We start from the raw sequence: 13,840 nt of genomic DNA on the forward strand, positions 1-13,840 counted from the left end.
AGATGCCCTTTGATTCACACCATAGGATTTTTTCCATTGAGTCTAGGCTAATGTTTATTTTCCTATGAAATGTGGAGGATAGGAAGAATTCCTTCATAGGAATAGGATTTCATTCCTACAAACCAAAGAGCTCTGAAGAAATTTTTCCTATAGAAATCCTATCTTATGAAAATCCTACAAAATTCCTCCAAACCAAAGGAGGCCATAACCTGTGCTAAATTTGAAGTGGCAGTATTGATAGTATGTAAAGCTACAGCTGTGTTACTGAGAGCTTGGTGCTTGTATGATATTCCATCTGAACTCTTATCACTTGTCGGAGTTGCATCAAAGCTGCAGGAAATTAAAGACAGGGTAGCAACTTCAAGCATGTTATAGACCCTAGCAACGGGCAATGCTGTAAGAGATTCCCTTGTATTCCCATCTTGGTATGCTGAAGCAAAAACAACTGTGCATCAGCAGCACAAGGTGTAAGCCATCATCTTATATATAGTAAAGACAGAAGAAACAACCCTAGTTGTGCATCAGCAGCACAAAGTGTAAGACATCATCTTATATATAGTTAAAGACAGAAGAAACAACCCTAGTTTTGCTTGACTGGCGAACAAAAAGTGCACCAGCCGGGAATCGAACCCGGGTCTGTACCGTGGCAGGGTACTATTCTACCACTAGACCACTGGTGCTTCATGTTAAATTGTTTAAGGAGTTCGATATTAGCAAGCCTCTAATTTTAATTTTTAGTTCAATCTGCTGTTTTTTTTGCGAGATAATCTGCTGGTTTTATTGATTTATAATTATGGGAATATAATCTGCTGGTCATGTTTGTCTACCTTGAACTACGGAAGCTGCAAATCAAGCTAGGTTGGGCGAGCCTCCGATGTCTGCTGGCAAGCCGGAGCAAATATGGGACGAAGCTATCGAGGGATGGAGACCGGATGCATGCGTGGTGTCCCCGTACGCACGTGGGATCAGCATGTATTTAGAAGAATGTTAATTCTGCAATTAAAAATTATTGAATGGGTATACAAAAATGTTTGCCATGTATATGAAAAATGTACACCGCATGTAAAAAGTAGACATGAAAAACACATATTTAAGAAAAATCATGTATTTGAAAAATGCTATCCGTATATAAAAACAATGTTTCAAATGTGTACATAAAATTTTATAGTGTGTATGAAAAATAGGAATATAGAAAACATATGCATGATAAAATATTAATCATATGTTTAAAAATGTTAAACATGTGTAAAAGAAGTGTTCCTTATGCATACAAAAATGTATAATTTATATTAAAAAGTAGACATCAAAACCATATGTTAGACAAAAATGTTGATCGCATGTTTAAAAAAAGTAAAACATGTACACAAACTATGTTTCAGATGTATATGAAAAATGCTTGATGTATTTATAAAATGTAAATGCATATAAAAAAGTGGTCCTGATGTATACAAAAAAATATAAAATGTTTATTTCCATTAAAGTAATGTTCACCGTGTTTTTATAACAATGCTGCCTATGTATTCAAAAAACTCTTTGAAACATGTATTTAAGAAAAAAATATACATCGTGTATTTAAAAATGTTCAACGTGTATCAACAAATGTTTCACATGCAAACTAAAAATGTACATTGTGTACTGAAAAATGTAGACATATGTTGAACAAATAAGTACCAATGAAACCCGACAAAGAAATGAAGAAAACCAATGAAAAGCGAGAAAAAAACAAATTAGTCCGAGAAAGGAAAAAGGAAACCAAAGAAACCGAATGAAAAAGGAAGGAAACAGTGATAGCCGAGAAACAAAAACAAAAACAAAAGAGAAATAAAAAACCTAAGAAAAAAAATGAAAACTGAGAAAGAAATAAGGGGTCCGAAGAAAATTGTAGGAAAAATGGGGAAAACAAGTAAAAACCAAGAAAGAAACAAAACAGGTGAAAAAACAAAAAGAAAACAAAAGGCTGAAGAAAATCATTTAGAAATAAAGAAAATTGAAGTAAAAACAAAAGAAAAATACCCGAAGGAAACCAAAACCAATAGCTAGCGCCCGAATGAACAATACCGACCAAGCGAGCCACAACGACCGAAGCACGATACTGATCAAGCCCATTAACCCGGACGCTGTTGAGGGGGTGGAGGGGAGGGGGGAGTTAACATCTTGCTATAAGTGAGCTATAGTTCTCATGTGATGGATGTGTCTATCCATCACAACACTCAAGTGTAAATGGAAATGAGAAGAACAATACTAAAGTTACCTCTTATCAAAATTGAGAATGTATCGAATATCACTCAATATGAAAGCAAATAGAGTGAATTTGGTACCTGATCTTATCACTCACACCTACAAAAAAACTAAAAAAAACTGTCCTAACTATTTCCTCTTTCTTTAGTCTAAGAAGCAAATCCTCCATTTCCCTGCCTTGTGACCAAACGAAGGTGGCTCCGTGAGGATAAGTTGCACAAAATTAAGCAAGTGTTAGTGGAGATATCAAAACTGTTGAAAAAGATGCACAAATTTGAAATGTGATGCAAATAGATCAATAGGTAGCTTTGAAACAAAACACACACAAACAAACAGATAGATAGGGTCATACAATCAAGAAGTGAGCAAATATGATTGATTGAGGCCAAGAGTGTTGCACAATGCAAGAGAGACACTAGCTTGATTGCTTTAGTGGGCGAGATACAAACTTGTGCACCAACCTATGTTGGATTTCGTAGTAATTTCAAAAAATTTCCTACGCACACGCAAGATCATGGTGATGCATAGCAACGAGAGGGGAGAGTGTGATCTACGTACCCTTGTAGATCGACAACGGAAGCGTTTGGTTGATGTAGTCGTACGTCTCCACGGCCCGACCAATCAAGCACCGAAACTACGGCACCTCCGAGTTCTAGCACACGTTCAGCTCGATGACGATCCCCGGACTCCGATCCAGCAAAGTGTCGGGGAAGAGTTCCGTCAGCACGACGGCGTGGTGACAATCTTGATGCACTACCGTCGCAGGGCTTCGCCTAAGCACCGCTACAATATTATTGAGGACTATGGTGGAAGGGGGCACCGCACACGGCTAAGAATATGATCACGTGGATCAACTTTTGTGTCTAGGGGTCCCCCCTGCTCCCGTATATAAAGGAGCAAGGGGAGGAGGCCGGCCGGCCCTATAGGCGCGCCAAGGAGGAGTCCTCCTCCTAGTAGGAGTAGGACTCCTACTAGGAGGGGGAAGGAAGTGGGGAGGGAGAGGGAAAGGGGGGCGCCGCCCCCCCTCTCCTAGTCCAATTCGGACCAGGGGGGCAGGAGGCGCGCGGCCCACCTTTGGCTGCCCCTCTCTCTTTCCACTAAGGCCCATATGGCCCATTACTTCTCCCGGGGGGTTCCGGTAACCCTCCGGCTCTCCGGTTTTCTCCGAAATCACCCGGAACACTTCCGGTGTCCGAATATAGCCGTCCAATATATCAATCTTTATGTCTCGGCCATTTCGAGACTCCTCGTCATGTCCGTGATCACATCCGGGACTCCGAACTAACTTCGGTACATCAAAACTCATAAACTCATAATATAACTGTCATCGAAACCTTAAGCGTGCGGACCCTACGAGTTCGAGAACAATGTAGACATGACCGAGACACGTCTCCGGTCAATAACCAATTGCGGAACCTGGATGCTCATATTGGCTCCTACATATTCTACAAAGATCTTTATCGGTCAGACCGCATAACAACATACGTTGTTCCCTTTGTCATCGGTATGTTACTTGCCCGAGATTCGATCGTCGGTATCTCAATACCTAGTTCAATCTCGTTACCGGCAAGTCTCTTTACTCGTTCGGTAATACATCATCTTGCAACTAACTCATTAGTTGCAATGCTTGCAAGGCTTATGTGATGTGCATTACCGAGAGGGCCCAGAGATACCTCTCCGACAATCGGAGTGACAAATCCTAATCTCGAAATACGCGAACCCAACATGTACCTTTGGAGACACCTGTAGAGCACCTTTATAATCACCCATTTACGTTGTGACGTTTGGTAGCACACAAAGTGTTCCTCCGGCAAAGGGGAGTTGCATAATCTCATAGTCATAGGAACATGTATAAGTCATGAAGAAAGCAATAGCAACATACTAAACGATCGGGTGCTAAGCTAATGGAATGGGTCATGTCAATCAGATCATTCACCTAATGATGTGATCCCGTTAATCAAATAACAACTCTTTGTTCATGGTTAGGAAACATAACCATCTTTGATTAACGAGCTAGTCAAGTAGAGGCATACTAGTGACACTCTGTTTGTCTATGTATTCACACATGTATTATGTTTCCAGTTAATACAATTCTAGCATGAATAATAAACATTTATCATGATATAAGGAAATAAACAATAACTTTATTATTGCCTCTAGGGCATATTTCCTTCAGTCTCCCACTTGCACTGGAGTCAATAATCTAGATTACACAATAATGATTCTAACACCCATGGAGCTTTGGTGTTGATCATGTTTTGCTCGTGGAAGAGGCTTAGTCAATGGGTCTGCAACATTCAGATCCGTATGTATCTTGCAAATCTCTATGTCTCCCACCTGGACTAGATCCCGGATGGAATTGAAGCGTCTCTTGATGTGCTTGATTCTCTTGTGAAATCTGGATTCCTTTGCCAAGGCAATTGCACCGGTATTTTTACAAAAGATTTTCATTGGATCCGATGCACTAGGTATGACACCTAGATCGGATATGAACTCCTTCATCCAGACTCCTTCATTTGCTGCTTCCGAAGCAGCTATGTACTCCGCTTCACATGTAGATCCCGCTACAATGCTTTGTTTAGAACTGCACCAACTAACAGCTCCACCGTTTAATGTAAACACGTATCCGGTTTGCGATTTAGAATCGTCCGGACCAGTGTCAAAGCTTGCATCAACGTAACCTTTTACGATGAGATCTTTGTCACCTCCATATATGAGAAACATATCCTTAGTCCTTTTCAGGTATTTCAGGATGTTCTTGACCGCTGTCCAGTGATCCACTCCTGGATCACTTTGGTACCTCCCTGCTAGGCTTATAGCAAGGCACACATCAGGTCTGGTACACAGCATTGCATACATGATAGAGCCTATGACTGAAGCATAGGGAACATCTTTCATTTTCTCTCTATCTTCTGCAGTGGTCGGGCATTGAGTCTTACTCAACTTCACACCTTGTAACACAGGCAAGAACCCTTTCTTTGCTTGATCCATTTTGAACTTCTTCAAAACTTTGTCAAGGTATGTGCTTTGTGAAAGTCCAATTAAGCGTTTTGATCTATCTCTATAGATCTTAATACCTAATATGTAAGCAGCTTCACCGAGGTCTTTCATTGAAAAACTCTTATTCAAGTATCCCTTTATGCTATCCAGAAATTCTATATCATTTCTAATTAGTAATATGTCATCCACATATAATATCAGAAATGTTACAGAGCTCCCACTCACTTTCTTATAAATACAGGCTTCTCCAAAAGTCTGTATAAAACCAAATGCTTTGATCACACTATCAAAGTGTTTATTCCAACTCCGAGAGGCTTGCACCAGTCTATAAATGGATCGCTGGAGCTTGCACACTTTGTTAGCTCCCTTTGGATCGACAAAACCTTCTGGTTGCATCATATACAACTCTTCTTCCAGAAATCCATTCAGGAATGCAGTTTTGACATCCATCTGCCAAATTTCATAATCATAAAATGCGGCAATTGCTAACATGATTCGGACAGACTTAAGCATCGCTACAGGTGAGAAGGTCTCATCGTAGTCAATCCCTTGAACTTGCCGAAAACCTTTTGCGACAAGTCGAGCTTTGTAGACAGTAATATTACCGTCAGCGTTAGTATTTTTCTTGAAGATCCATTTATTCTCAGTTGCTTGCCGATCATCGGGCAAGTCAACCAAAGTCCATACTTTGTTCTCATACATGGATCCCATCTCAGATTTCATGGCTTCAAGCCATTTTGCGGAATTTGGGCTCACCATCGCTTCTTCATAGTTCGTAGGTTCATCATGATCTAGTAGCATGACTTCTAGAACAGGATTACCGTACCACTCTGGTGCGGATCTCACTCTGGTTGATCTACGAGGTTTAGTAGTATCTTGTCCTGAAGTTTCATGATTATCATCATTAGCTTCCTCACTAACTGGTGTAGGTGTCACTGAAACAGTTTTCTGTGATGCACTACTTTTCAATAAGGGAGCAGGTACAGTTACCTCGTCAAGTTCTACTTTCCTCCCACTCACTTCTTTCGAGAGAAACTCCTTCTTCAGAAAGTTTCCGAATTTAGCAACAAAAGTCTTGCCTTCGGATCTGTGATAGAAGGTGTATCCAATAGTTTCCTTTGGATATCCTATGAAGACACATTTCTCCGATTTGGGTTCGAGCTTATCAGGTTGAAGATTTTTCACATAAGCATCTCAGCCCCAAACTTTCAGAAACGACAACTTTGGTTTCTTGCCAAACCACAGTTCATAAGGCGTCGTCTCAACGGATTTTGATGGTGCCCTATTTAACGTGAATGCGGCCGTCTCTAGAGCGTATCCCCAAAACGATAGCGGTAAATCAGTAAGAGACATCATAGATCGCACCATATCTAGTAAAGTACGATTACGACGTTCGGACACACCATTACGCTGTGGTGTTTCGGGTGGCGTGAGTTGCGAAACTATTCCATAATTTTTCAAATGTACACCAAACTCGTAACTCAAATATTCTCCTCCACGATCAGATCATAGAAACTTTATTTTCTTGTTACGATGATTTTCAACTTTACTCTGAAATTCTTTGAACTTTTCAAACGTTCCAGACTTATGTTTCATTAAGTAGATATACCCATATCTACTTAAGTCATCTGTGAAGGTGAGAAAATAACAATATCCGCCACGAGCCTCAATATTCATCGGACCACATACATCTGTATGTATGATTTCTAACAAATCTGTTGCTCTCTCTATAGTACCGGAGAACGGTGTTTTAGTCATCTTGCCCATGAGGCACGGTTCGCAAGTACCAAGTGATTCATAATCAAGTGGTTCCAAAAGTCCATCAGTATGGAGTTTCTTCATGCGCTTTACACCGATATGACCTAAACGGCAGTGCCACAAATAAGTTGCACTATCATTATCAACTCTACATCTTTTGGTTTCAACACTATGAATATGTGTGTTACTACTATCGAGATTCAATAAAAATAGACCACTCTTTAAGGGTGCATGGCCATAAAAGATATTACTCATATAAATAGAACAACCATTATTCTCAGATTTAAATAAATAATCGTCTCACATCAAACAAGATCCAGATATAATGTTCATGCTTAACGCTAGCACCAAATAACAATTATTTAGGTCTAATATTAATCCCGAAGGTAGATGTAGAGGTAGCGTGCCGACTGCGATCACATCGACTTTGGAACCGTTTCCCACGCGCATCGTCACCTCGTCCTTAGCCAATCTTCGCTTAATCCGTAGTCCCTGTTTCGAGTTGCAAATATTAGCAACAGAACCAGTATCAAATACCCAGGTGCTACTGCGAGCATTAGTAAGGTACACATCAATAACATGTATATCACATATACCTTTGTTCACCTTGCCATCCTTCTTATCCGCCAAATACTTGGGGCAGTTCCGCTTCCAGTGACCAGTCTACTTGCAGTAGAAGCACTCAGTTTCAGGCTTAGGTCCGGGTTTGGGTTTCTTCTCTTGAGTAGCAACTTTCTTGCCGTTCTTTTTGAAGTTCCCCTTCTTCTTCCCTTTGCCCTTTTTCTTGAAACTAGTGGTCTTGTTGACCATCAACACTTGATGCTCCTTTTTGATTTCTACCTCCGCAGCTTTCAGCATTGCGAAGAGCTCGGGAATAGTCTTATTCATCCCTTGCATATTATAGTTCATCACGAAGCTCTTGTAGCTTGGTGGCAGTGATTGGAGAATTCTGTCAATGACGCAATCATCTGGAAGATTAACTCCCAATTGAATCAAGTGATTATTATACCCAGACATTTTGAGTATATGCTCACTGACAGAACTGTTCTCCTCCATCTTGCAGCTATAGAACTTATTGGAGACTTCATATCTCTCAATCCGGGCATTTGCTTAAAATATTAACTTCAACTCCTGGAACATCTCATATGCTCCATGACGTTTAAAACGTCGTTGAAGTCCCGATTCTAAGCCGTAAAGCATGGCACACTGAACTATCGAGTAGTCATCAGCTTTGCTCTACCAGACGTTCATAACATCTGGTGTTGCTCCAGCAGCAGGCCTGGCACCCAGCGGTGCTTCCAGGACGTAATTCTTCTGTGCAGCAATGAGGATAATCCTCTAGTTACGGACCCAGTCCGTGTAATTGCTACCATCATCTTTCAACTTTGCTTTCTCAAGGAACGCATTAAAATTCAACGGAACAACAACATGAGCCATCTATCTACAATCAAGCATAAACAAGCAAGATACTATCAGGTACTAAGTTTCATGATAAATTTAGGTTCAATTAATTTACTTAAAGAACTCCCACTTAGATAGACATCCCTCTAATCCTCTAAGTGATTACGTGATCCAAATCAACTAAACCATGTCCGATCATCACGTGAGATGGAGTAGTTTCATTGGTGAACATCACTATGTTGATCATATCTACTATATGATTCACGCTCGACCTTTCGGTCTTCGTGTTCCGAGGCCATATCTGTATATGCTTGGCTCGTCAAGTATAACTTGAGTATTCCGCGTGTGCAACTATTTTGCACCCGTTGTATTTGAACGTAGAGCCTATCACACCCGATCATCACGTGGTGTCTCAGCACGAAGAACTTTCGCAATGGTGCATACTCAGGGAGAACACTTCTTGATAATTAGTGAGAGATCATCTTATAATGCTACCGTCAATCAAAGCAAGATAAGATGCATAAAAGATAAACATCACATGCAATCAATATAAGTGATATGATATGGCCATCATCATCTTGTGCTTGTGATCTCCATCTTTGAAGCACCGTCGTGATCACCATCGTCACTGGCGCGACACCTTGATCTCCATCGTAGCATCGTTGTCGTCTCGCCAATCTTATGCTTCAACGACTATCGCTACCGCTTAGTGATAAAGTAAAGCATTACAGCGTGATTGCATTGCATACAATAAAGCGACAACCATATGGCTCCTGCCAGTTGCCGATAACTCGGTTACAAAACATGATCATCTCATACAATAAAATTTTAGCATCATGTCTTGACCATATCACATCACAACATGCCCTGCAAAAACAAGTTAGACGTCCTCTACTTTGTTGTTGCAAGTTTTACGTGGCTGCTACGGGCTTAAGCAAGAACCAATCTTACCTACGCATCAAAACCACAACGATAGTTTGTCAAGTTGGTGCTGTTTTAACCTTCGCAAGGACCGGGCGTAGCCACACTCGGTTCAACTAAAGTTGGAGAAACTGTCACCCGCAAGACACCTATGTGCAAAGCACGTCGGGAGAACCGGTCTCGCGTAAGCGTACGCGTAATGTCGGTCCGGACTGCTTCGTCCAACAATACCGCCGAACCAAAGTATGACATGCTGGTAAGTAGTATGACTTATATCGCCCACAACTCACTTGTGTTCTACTCGTGCATATAACATCAACATATAAAACCTAGGCTCGGATGCCACTGTTGGGTTTTGATAGTAATTTCAAAAAAATTCCTACGCACACGCAAGATCATGGTGATGCATAGCAACAAGAGGGGAGAGTGTGATCTACGTACCCTTGTAGATCGACAACGGAAGCGTTTGGTTGATGTAGTCGTACGTCTCCACGGCCCGACCGATCAAGCACCGAAACTACGGCACCTCCGAGTTCTAGCACACGTTCAGCTCGATGACGATCCCCGGACTCCGATCCAGCAAAGTGTCGGGGAAGAGTTTCGTCAGCACGAAGGCGTGGTGACGATCTTGATGCACTACCGTCGCAGGGCTTCGCCTAAGCACCGCTACAATATTATTGAGGACTATGGTGGAAGGGGGCACCGCACACGGCTAAGAATATGATCACGTGGATCAACTTGTGTGTCTAGGGGTGCCCCCTGCCCCCGTATATAAAGGAGCAAGGGGAGGAGGCCGGCCGGCCCTATAGGCGCGCCAAGGAGGAGTCCTCCTCCTAGTAGGAGTAGGACTCCTACTAGGAGGGGGAAGGAAGTGGGGAGGGAGAGGGAAAGGGGGGCGCCGCCCCCCCTCTCCTAGTCCAATTCGGACCAGGGGGGAGGAGGCGCGCGGCCCACCTTTGGCTGCCCCTCTCTCTTTCCACTAAGGCCCATATGGCCCATTACTCCTCCCGGGGGGATTCCGGTAACCCTCCGGCTCTCCGGTTTTCTCCGAAATCACCCGGAACACTTCCGGTGTCCGAATATAGCCGTCCAATATATCAATCTTTATGTCTCGACCATTTCGAGACTCCTCGTCATGTCCGTGATCACATCCGGGACTCCGAACTAACTTCGGTACATCAAAACTCATAAACTCATAATATAACTGTCATCGAAACCTTAAGCGTGCAGACCCTACGGGTTCGAGAACAATGTAGACATGACCGAGACACGTCTCCAGTCAATAACCAATAGCGGAACCTGGATGCTCATATTGGCTCCTACATATTCTACGAAGATCTTTATCGGTCAGACCGCATAACAACATACGTTGTTCCCTTTGTCATCGGTATGTTACTTGCCCGAGATTCGATCGTCGGTATCTCAATACCTAGTTTAATCTCGTTACCGGCAAGTCTCTTTACTCGTTCCGTAATACATCATCTTGCAACTAACTCATTAGTTGCAATGCTTGCAAGGCTTATGTGATGTGCATTACCGAGAGGGCCCAGAGATACCTCTCCGACAATCGGTGACAAATCCTAATCTCGAAATACGCCAACCCAACATGTACCTTTGGAGACACCTGTAGAGCACCTTTATAATCACCCATTTACGTTGTGACGTTTGGTAGCACACAAAGTGTTCCTCCGGCAAACGGGAGTTGCATAATCTCATAGTCATAGGAACATGTATAAATCATGAAGAAAGCAATAGCAACATACTAAACGATCGGGTGTTAAGCTAATGGAATGGGTCATGTCAATCGGATCATTCACCTAATGATGTGATCCCGTTAATCAAATAACAACTCTTTGTTCATGGTTAGGAAACATAACCATCTTTGATTAACGAGCTAGTCAAGTAGAGGCATACTAGTGACACTCTGTTTGTCTATGTATTCACACATGTATTATGTTTCCGATTAATATAATTCTAGCATGAATAATAAACATTTATCATGATATAAGGAAATAAATAATAACTTTATTATTGCCTCTAGGGCATATTTCCTTCAACCTACAAGAACAACTAGTCGTTTTAGTTTCCCAAGTATGCTATGACAAGTATGTATGATACCAAAATGATATATAACCTAAGAAAAAAAAGAAAAAAATGAAAACAAAGAAAAGAAACAAAGGGGCCGAAGAAAATTGTAGGAAGAAGGAAAAAACAAGTAAAAACCAAGAAAGAAACAAAACAGGTGAAAAGACCAAAAGAAAACAAAAAGCTAAAGAAAATCATTTAGAAATACAGAAAATTGAAGTAAAAACAAAAGAAAAATACCCAAAGAAAATCAAACCTACAGCTAGCGCCTGAATGAACAATAGCGATCAAGCGAGCCACAACGACCGAACGCACGATACTGATCAAACCCGTTACCGCGGACGCTGTTGAGGGGGTGGAGGTGGGGTGGGGTGGCACAAAATTAAGCAAGTGTTAGTGGAGATATCAAAATTGTTGAAAAGATGCACAAATTTGAAATGTGATGCAAATAGATCAATAGGTAGCTTTGACACAAAACACACACACACACACACACACACACAGAGAGAGAGAGAGAGAGAGAGAGAGAGAGAGAGAGAGAGATGGGGTCATACAATCAAGAAGCGAGCAAATATGATTCCTCGCGGCCAAGAGTGTTGCACAATGCAAGAGAGACACAAACTTGTGCACCAACCTACAGGAACAACTATTCGTTTTAGTTTCCCAAGTATGCTATGACAAGTATGTATGATACCAAAATGATATATAATCCATGATGATGAATGTTAAATGCTCATAAGCTCTTTGTGTATTTTTCTTTTTCCTAAAAGCTGTTCTATCTCTTTTTTATATGCTTACTTTTCGACTGTGCTTGATGCTTGAGCCAAAATACAAGACAAGCATATAAGATATGCACGTGAGTAGCTTATGACACACAAGATGATATCAAGATATATGCTATGTGATATATGCGCACAAGTAATATGTCCCGACAACTCTCAAATAGCTAGTCTCAATGAGTAAGGTACACAAAAGACTCAGGGCTACCAATTGCAATGGAAAGGGAGGGTAGATAATGACGGAATGTATACCTTTTCCTTGGCTAATCAGGAAGTTTGCACGGCCGGGAGCTGCGTTGGGCCGAAAGTTTTGGAGCTGGAGCCCGAAAGCTTCTGGTCTCCGGCCTTCTTCTTCTTGGGGATTTCTGGCATCTCCTGATCCACTCTTTCTCCTTTGGCTCCTTGCTCCAAGAGGTGGCCTTCCTCGTTGCTTCTTAGGTAGCTATGTTGTTGTACCTAAGCACATATAGGGTTCCACCTTGAGGTAGCTCTACTGGATAGATGCCACCTCAGTTTGGATAGCACGTGCGCGAGCTCTTGTCAAAGGTCCACTTGGAGGTGTAGGTGTTGGTGTAGAATCCATGGGGTGCTCCGCACCAGCGTCGACACAACCTGGAGGAAATTCTGGACAACTCGTACCTCCACGACGGCACCACCTAGCTATCGAAGATTGCTGATTAGGTCGGTGATCCGCCTCGCAGACACTTTTAGCATCTTGTTTTCCATGAAGGTGATCTGCTCAAAGTCCATGCGGAGGTGTTGCATCGTCGCATCTTGAATGCGTGTCACGCCCATCCGCATTGTTTGCACGGCCTCCCAGGCCTCATATGCTGAGTTCTTGACGAGGAGAACACAGTGCATCTCCTGTGGCACTATACATATGAGCTCGACGAGCTCCGCCATGTCCTCGCGGTCAGTCACCATCCCCTCGCCAAGCATAACCTCCGAGAGACCCTGCACGTGAAAGTTGACCTGCATGATCAAAGCGCACTCAATGTAATTGGTAGGGGTGAGCGTGGGGTAGACGATTGTGCCGCTCCCGCTAGCGGTCTCTCGAATCACGTGCCCGTGGACGACGACCTCGCGTGCCGCTCCACCTGACCCAGCTATGCTCGTGGCTCCGTGGTCGCGTCTCCGTGCGCACCTCCGACAATTTGGAGCCTGATCACCCCTTATCGTTTACTGCCCACTGCTCGTCACCGGAAGGCTCCTTGTTGTCGGGCATGGCCCTCGGTACCCGTGGCTCTGATGCCAATTGTCAACCAGCGGCTAGCCTAGCTCACAATAAATCACTGTCCTCTGATGAATTCAAGGACACGGTGATTTGCGCACAACGCACAAAACTTGTTGCTTTTTTGTTTTATCTTCGCTCCTTTTATTCTGCTCGATGCAACAAACTGGCCCCGCTAGCTCACCACGACCTCGCTCGATCGAACGTGCCATCCCACGTCCACGAGGTGAGGCGTGCCGGCCAGGGCCTTGACTCAATCCACGATGCACACGACACGCATAGATTGCGGCTCGTGCTCCTTATTTCACGCGCGAAAGGAAAAAGACCGGCGAAGCCGGTCCTAGCTAAATCTTGGTTCAGGGTTTATCTGACACTCTCAAACCCTTGGGTGGGGCGACGGCGGCGAGCACAATGCAGTATGGTGCTT

At 42.9% G+C, this 13,840-nt stretch overlaps 1 non-coding gene across 1 annotated transcript; it reads right to left on the minus strand.

Moving 5' to 3' along the window:
- Positions 1-609: 609 nt before the first annotated feature.
- On the minus strand, positions 610-680 carry TRNAG-GCC (transfer RNA glycine (anticodon GCC)). The gene has a single exon. It is a non-coding gene; the product is annotated as a tRNA-Gly (tRNA).
- Between the last annotated feature and the right edge of the window lie 13,160 nt (positions 681-13,840).

The sequence above is a fragment of the Triticum aestivum genome, chromosome 4A (genome assembly GCF_018294505.1).
Source record: "Triticum aestivum cultivar Chinese Spring chromosome 4A, IWGSC CS RefSeq v2.1, whole genome shotgun sequence".
NCBI classification, from domain to species: domain Eukaryota; kingdom Viridiplantae; phylum Streptophyta; class Magnoliopsida; order Poales; family Poaceae; genus Triticum; species Triticum aestivum.